This window comes from Salmo salar, chromosome 11 (genome assembly GCF_965601325.2).
Source record: "Salmo salar chromosome 11, fSalSal1, whole genome shotgun sequence".
Taxonomy (NCBI): domain Eukaryota; kingdom Metazoa; phylum Chordata; class Actinopteri; order Salmoniformes; family Salmonidae; genus Salmo; species Salmo salar.
In genome coordinates, this window is record NC_138301.1 from 111,948,230 (window position 1) to 111,954,663 (window position 6,434).

At 42.4% G+C, this 6,434-nt stretch overlaps 1 pseudogene across 1 annotated transcript; it reads left to right on the plus strand.

Moving 5' to 3' along the window:
• Positions 1 to 227: 227 nt before the first annotated feature.
• On the plus strand, positions 228 to 4,269 carry LOC106563736 (platelet-derived growth factor receptor beta-like; annotated as a pseudogene). The gene is made up of 9 exons (XR_014379331.1): positions 228 to 298; positions 490 to 596; positions 824 to 944; positions 1,413 to 1,625; positions 1,931 to 2,016; positions 2,651 to 2,783; positions 2,933 to 3,022; positions 3,167 to 3,277; positions 3,548 to 4,269. The product of XR_014379331.1 is annotated as a platelet-derived growth factor receptor beta-like (transcript).
• The last annotated feature ends 2,165 nt before the right edge of the window (positions 4,270 to 6,434 follow it).

Here is a 6,434-nt window from a genome sequence, read left to right on the forward strand (position 1 = left end):
AATGGGGGCTCAATGGGCTTTGTGTGCTTCCGCTTTGGAAAGTCACTAACTGATTGAGGTTCTTGCCATTCACCTATAAGGCAGTATTCTTCTATTCCAATGCCATGTTACAGAACATGGCTTAGTGAATTTGGAACCTTCCGTCAGCACCAATGTTTCAGCGATGAAGGAACGAGAGCATTGAGCTCCACAGTGCAGATCGAACCGTATCCCAAACCTCAGGTGTTATGGACCAGAGACAACACAACCCTCGCTGGGGACACGGTATCCTTGACACCAAATACGTGCATAAGACCAGGTACCCATCATACATGTCATTGACATCCCAACAGAATAAAATATTTGATTATGATGACAATCAATGCATAAGCCCCATGATAAATACCTAGAAGCAAACACATTTCTGTTGTTCACTAACATGGACAATAAAGTTGTATTGATATTGATTGTGTTATTTTCCTTTTGACCTTTGACTTCCACTTACCTCAGTACTCTGATCTTGGTAAGGGTCAGGATGGAACAGATGGGTCCCTACACCGTCCAGGTGGCCAATGGAGATGACGTCAAAGAGATAACCTTTGACCTGCAGGTCAAGGGTAAGATACATAAATACACAGCTGAGATATAATTATCTGCTCTGGAACATTAGACGTGTCTACATTACAGATGGGATCACTATTCAGTCATACATTTTCCTTTATTGAGTTATCACATTGGAATATAAAGGATGTTGAATAGTTTCTTTCTAGTGATAAAACAATGGCCTACCTATGTTTCCATATTTACTTTTCACATTCTCATGGGATATTTCCTCTCCCTGCAGCTTCCCCGAAGATAGTAGATCTGTCTGACCAGCACATGGACCAGGGCCACGTTGTGCTCTGTGTCACAGATGGGGCCCCCACGCCCACTGTTCACTGGTACAGCAGTGAAACCATGGGAAAGTAAGGGGGGAAAAACCTGGAAATAAATACTGACCAACACAAAGAAGCATATTCAGCCTGTTCAGTTGTGTTGCGACTTTCTCCTCTCAAACTGTAGAGGGTAGTGCAGCACTAGGGCTACATTCGTAAATATTAGTCATAATTGTTAGACCTGTTGCTTATTTTAGACACTCAAAAGTCTATAGTTGTTTTTTCAGTCACCCAATATTTCACTGAGATAGAAAGTCTCAGTGAAGGGTTGGGGTCAAAGTCTCATTCCAGGGTTGGGGTCAATTATATTTCAGTTCCAGTCGATTCAAGAAGTAAAATTCCAATTCTCTTCAGTGATTTTCAATTAAGAAAACTTGGAAGTGGAATTGGAATTTGGTCTGATTTCTGAATTGACTGGAATTTAAATGGAATTGACTCCAACTCTGATATTTTTCTATCACCACCAAGATAATCCACAATTATGACCTTATCACCTAGATGCAGTCGTAAGACCACAGCATGGAAGCACTCTTCTGGCTGATCCAGACAACGTCAGCATCCAGATGAACGTGAGATACATTGAGACCTCAGGAGTCTACCAGGTCCGCAGCCTGTTGACCTTTCAGACCATGAAAAGTGTTATGTCAGTACACTGTGAAGCCCACAACGACGGAGGTCGCAGGGCCTGGGACATCAAACTCGTCTCCAACTGTAAGCACTGACTCAGCATTGGTTGAAGTCAATGACTTTGACACAATGAAAATAAGTATTTACAGTAACTATCAACAATTGATGTCAAATAACTTTTGATTAACTGATGAAAATCCTCTGTGACTAACAGAGTACATAACATGCCATTTAGCAGATGATTTTATCCAAATACATATTTTACGTATCGGTGGCGCTGGGAATCAAAACCCACTACCCTGGTATTGCAAGAGCCATGTTCTACCAACTGAGCTACAGAGGACCACCTGTTGTATGAGCTCCTTCTATCTCTGTGTGTGTGTCTGCAGCTCTGTTCTCCCAGGTGGCTGTGCTGGCTGCAGTGTTAGCCCTCGTAGTCATCACTGTCATCTTCCTCATTGCCCTCTGGAGAAAGGTGACGCCCACACAGAAACCTATCTCCATGTCCTAATAGTAAGCCTAACTCATGTCTTTATAAGTGGCTTCATAGCTAGTCAACCATCTTGATTAATTAACCAATGATTTTCAACTCGCTCAATTCCCCAGATGCACATCGCAACTAAAGTTTGAATAGCTAGTCAACCATCTTGATTAATTAACCAATGATTTTCAACTCGCTCAATTCCCCAGATGCAAACAAACACTAAAGTTCCGATGTGCATATGGACCTTATCGTATATAGTGCTTTTCAAGGACCCAAAGTCTCTTCCCATCACATTTGCCTTGATAGTGATGCTACTGTTGAAGATGAGACTGTAAAATTAGGGATGATGACGATAATGGACTGGAGCCTGGCTAGTAGGTCTAAATAGCCTTCATGTGGAACTGAACTGCCACCTAAGTCACAGCCTTGATGTCTTAACAAAAGTTTGTGTGGGTGTATGTTGGTCATGTTATTCTATGTACATTGAATCAATCTGATTCTATGTATTTACGTGGAATCAACAGCACTCTTTAATTGTCCAAGACATATCTCCCGTCGGGGACAATTAAGTATATATATATATATAAGTTATAAAACTCTGACAGGCTTTTGTCTCTGCCTTCAGAAGCCTCGCTATGAGATTTGATGGAAGGTGATGGAGTCAGTAAGCTCAGATGGCCATGAGTGCACCTACATCGACCCTATGCACCTGCCATATGACTGTGAGTGGGAGGTGCCCCGAGACAGCATGGTCCTGGGTGAGGGAATATTACAACTCAGTAAATCAGTGAATAAGTTTTAGCATAATTGTGTGAATAGCGTAGCCTATATACTGTATAAATCATACTTTATTGATAGATTTGGCATTGGCTAAGCTAACAGTGCACCTCATTTTCTGTCACACTAGGTCCCACGTTCGGGAGGGTTGAAGAGGCAATAGCATACGGACTTGGTCACACCCAGTCCACCACCAAAGTGGCTGTGAAGATGCTCAAGTGTCAGTGCTTTCTGCTTCACCAACAACTTCAAAACAAACAAAAAATCCTAAATTTTACACGCAAACCACAGACCTATGTCCTCTTTCTCAACCACAGAATAATATTGCAATGCTGTGTGTTCTCCTATTGCCTTTGACGGACAGCCACAGCAAGAAGAAGTGAGACTCAGCCTCTGATATCTGAGCTGAAAATAATGAGTCACCTTGGGCCCCATGTAAACATTGTCAACCTACTTGGGGCCTGTACCAAATGAGGTGGGAACTGGGAAGCATACCACCACTTTAACGACTGCCTTTATTCGTCTGTGCACCTTTTACAGGCAATGTTTTTGTGTTCGTGGAGACCGTATTCATGATAAACACTGCATATGTCAGCTCAAATGGAAATGTTATTTAAATGTCAATCAATCGCACCATAATGCAGATCTTCCACAGTTCAGATTTGAATCTAGGCCTTAACATAATTACCATATGTTAGTCAAAGTGTGTGTATTAACAACTGTCCCTTTTTTCTCTGTCCTGAAGGTCCTATTTACCTAATAACTGAGTACTGTCGCTATGGCGACTTGGTTGACTACCTCCACCGCAAAAGGCACACCTTCTTGCAGTACTACACAGATAAAAAATGCAGGGATGCTGATATGTGCAGCAACAGCGTAGAAAGCGCAGTCCAAATACAAAGAAAAAGGCAAGACTGCTGCCCACCAAAATACACACTACTGACTTCACAATCAAAGACATACTGGCATTTACTGTTGTGCCCCTTCGTGTTTGGCAGAGAGAGCGATGGGGGTTACATGGACATGACTAAGGAGGATTCTTTAAATGATGTCCCCATGCCAGAGCTGACTGATAACATCAAGTATGCAGACATTGTCAGTCTATGAGACAACCTACCATCAGGACAGCAACCAAGGACAAGGTAGAGATAGTGTAAACAATGCTGACCCTCAGCCTGAAATAGTGAAAACAATACCAACCCTCGGCCTGATATAGAGCTAACCATACTAACCCTCAGCCTTTTATAATGGAAACCACACTAACCCTCAGCCTGATATAGAGCTAACTATTCTAACGCTCAGCCTGATATAGTGGAAACAATACTAACCCTCAGCCTGATATACAGTGCCTTGCGAAAGTATTCGGCCCCCTTGAACTTTGACCTTTTGCCACATTTCAGGCTTCAAACATAAAGATATAAAACTGTAATTTTTTTGTGAAGAATCAACAACAAGTGGGACACAATTATGAAGTGGAACGAAATTTATTGGATATTTCAAACTTTTTTAACAAATAAAAAACGGAAAAATTGGAGCGTGCAAAATTATTCAGCCCCCTTAAGTTAATACTTTGTAGCGCCACCTTTTGCTGCGATTACAGCTGTAAGTTGCTTGGGGTATGTCTCTACCAGTTTTGCACACCGAGAGACTGAAATTTTTGCCCATTCCTCCTTGCAAAACAGCTCGAGCTCAGTGAGGTTGGATGGAGAGCGTTTGTGAACAGCAGTTTTCAGTTCTTTCCACAGATTCTCGATTGGATTCAGGTCTGGACTTTGACTTGGCCATTCTAACACCTGGATATGTTTATTTGTGAACCATTTCATTGTAGATTTTGCTTTATGTTTTGGATCATTGTCTTGTTGGAAGACAAATCTCCGTCCCAGTCTCAGGTCTTTTGCAGACTCCATCAGGTTTTCTTCCAGAATGGTCCTGTATTTGGCTCCATCCATCTTTCCATCAATTTTAACCATCTTTCCTGCCCCTGCTGAAGAAAAGCAGGCCCAAACCATGATGCTGCCACCACCATGTTTGACAGTGGGGATGGTATGTTCAGGGTGATGAGCTGTGTTGCTTTTACGCCAAACACAACGTTTTGCATTGTTGCCAAAAAGTTCGATTTTGGTTTCATCTGACCAGAGCACCTTCTTCCACATGTTTGGTGTGTCTCCCAGGTGGCTAGTGGCAAACTTTAAACAACACTTTTTATGGATATCTTTAAGAAATGGCTTTCTTCTTGCCACTCTTCCATAAAGGCCAGATTTGTGCAGTATACGACTGATTGTTGTCCTATGGACAGAGTCTCCCACCTCAGCTGTAGATCTCTGCAGTTCATCCAGAGTCATCATGGGCCTCTTGGCTGCATCTCTGATCAGTCTTCTCCTTGTATGAGCTGAAAGTTTAGAGGGACGGCCGGGTCTTCGTAGATTTGCAGTGGTCTGATACTCCTTCCATTTCAATATTATCACTTGCACAGTGCTCCTTGGGATGTTTAAAGGTTGGGAAATCTTTTTGTATCCAAATCCGGCTTTAAACTTCTCCACAACAGTATCTCGGACCTGCCTGGTGTATTCCTTGTTCTTCATGATGCTCTCTGCACTTTAAACGGACCTTTGAGACTATCACAGAGCAGGTGCATTTATACGGAGACTTGATTACACACAGGTGGATTCTATTTATCATCATTAGTCATTTAGGTCAACATTGGATCATTCAGAGATCCTCACTGAATTTCTGGAGAGAGTTTGCTGCACTGAAAGTAAAGGGGCTGAATAATTTTGCACGGCCAATTTTTCAGTTTTTTATTTGTTAAAAAAGTTGGAAATATCCAATAAATTTCGTTCTACTTCATGATTGTGTCCCACTTGTTGTTGATTCTTCACAAAAAATTACAGTTTTATATCTTTATGTTTGAAGTCTGAAATGTGGCAAAAGGTCGAAAAGTTCAAGGGGGCCGAATACTTTCGCAAGGCACTGTAGTGGAAACAATACTAACCCTCAGCCTTTTATAGTGGAAACCATACTAACCCTCAGCCTGATATATTGGGAAACATACTAACCCTCGGCCTGTTATAGTGAAAACAAACACTAACCCTCAGGCTGATATAGAGTGAACCGTACGAACCCTCAGCCTGTTATATTGGGAAAAATACTAACCCTCATTTCAAGGTTTTACTGCTAATCTACAAATTATTACATTGGCTTGCTCCTACCTATCTTTCCGATTTGGTCCTGCCGTACATACCTATACGTACGCTACACATACACAAGACGCAGGACTCCTTACTGTCCCTAGAATTTCTAAGTAAACAGCTGGAGGCAGGGCTTTCTCCTATAGAGCTCAATTTTTATGGAATGGTCAGCCTATCCATGTGAGAGACGCATACTTGGTCTCAACCTTTCAGTCTTTATTGAAGACTCATCTCTTCAGTAGGTCCTATGATTGAGTGTAGTCTGGCACAGGAGTGTGAAGGTGAACGGAAAGGCACTGGAGCAATGAACCGCCCTTGCTGTCTCTGCCTGGCCGGTTCCCCTCTCTCCACTGGGATTCTCTGCCTCTGATCTATTACAGGGGCTGAGTCACTGGCTTACTGGTGCTCTTCCATGCCGTCCCTAGGAGGGGTGCGTCACTTGAG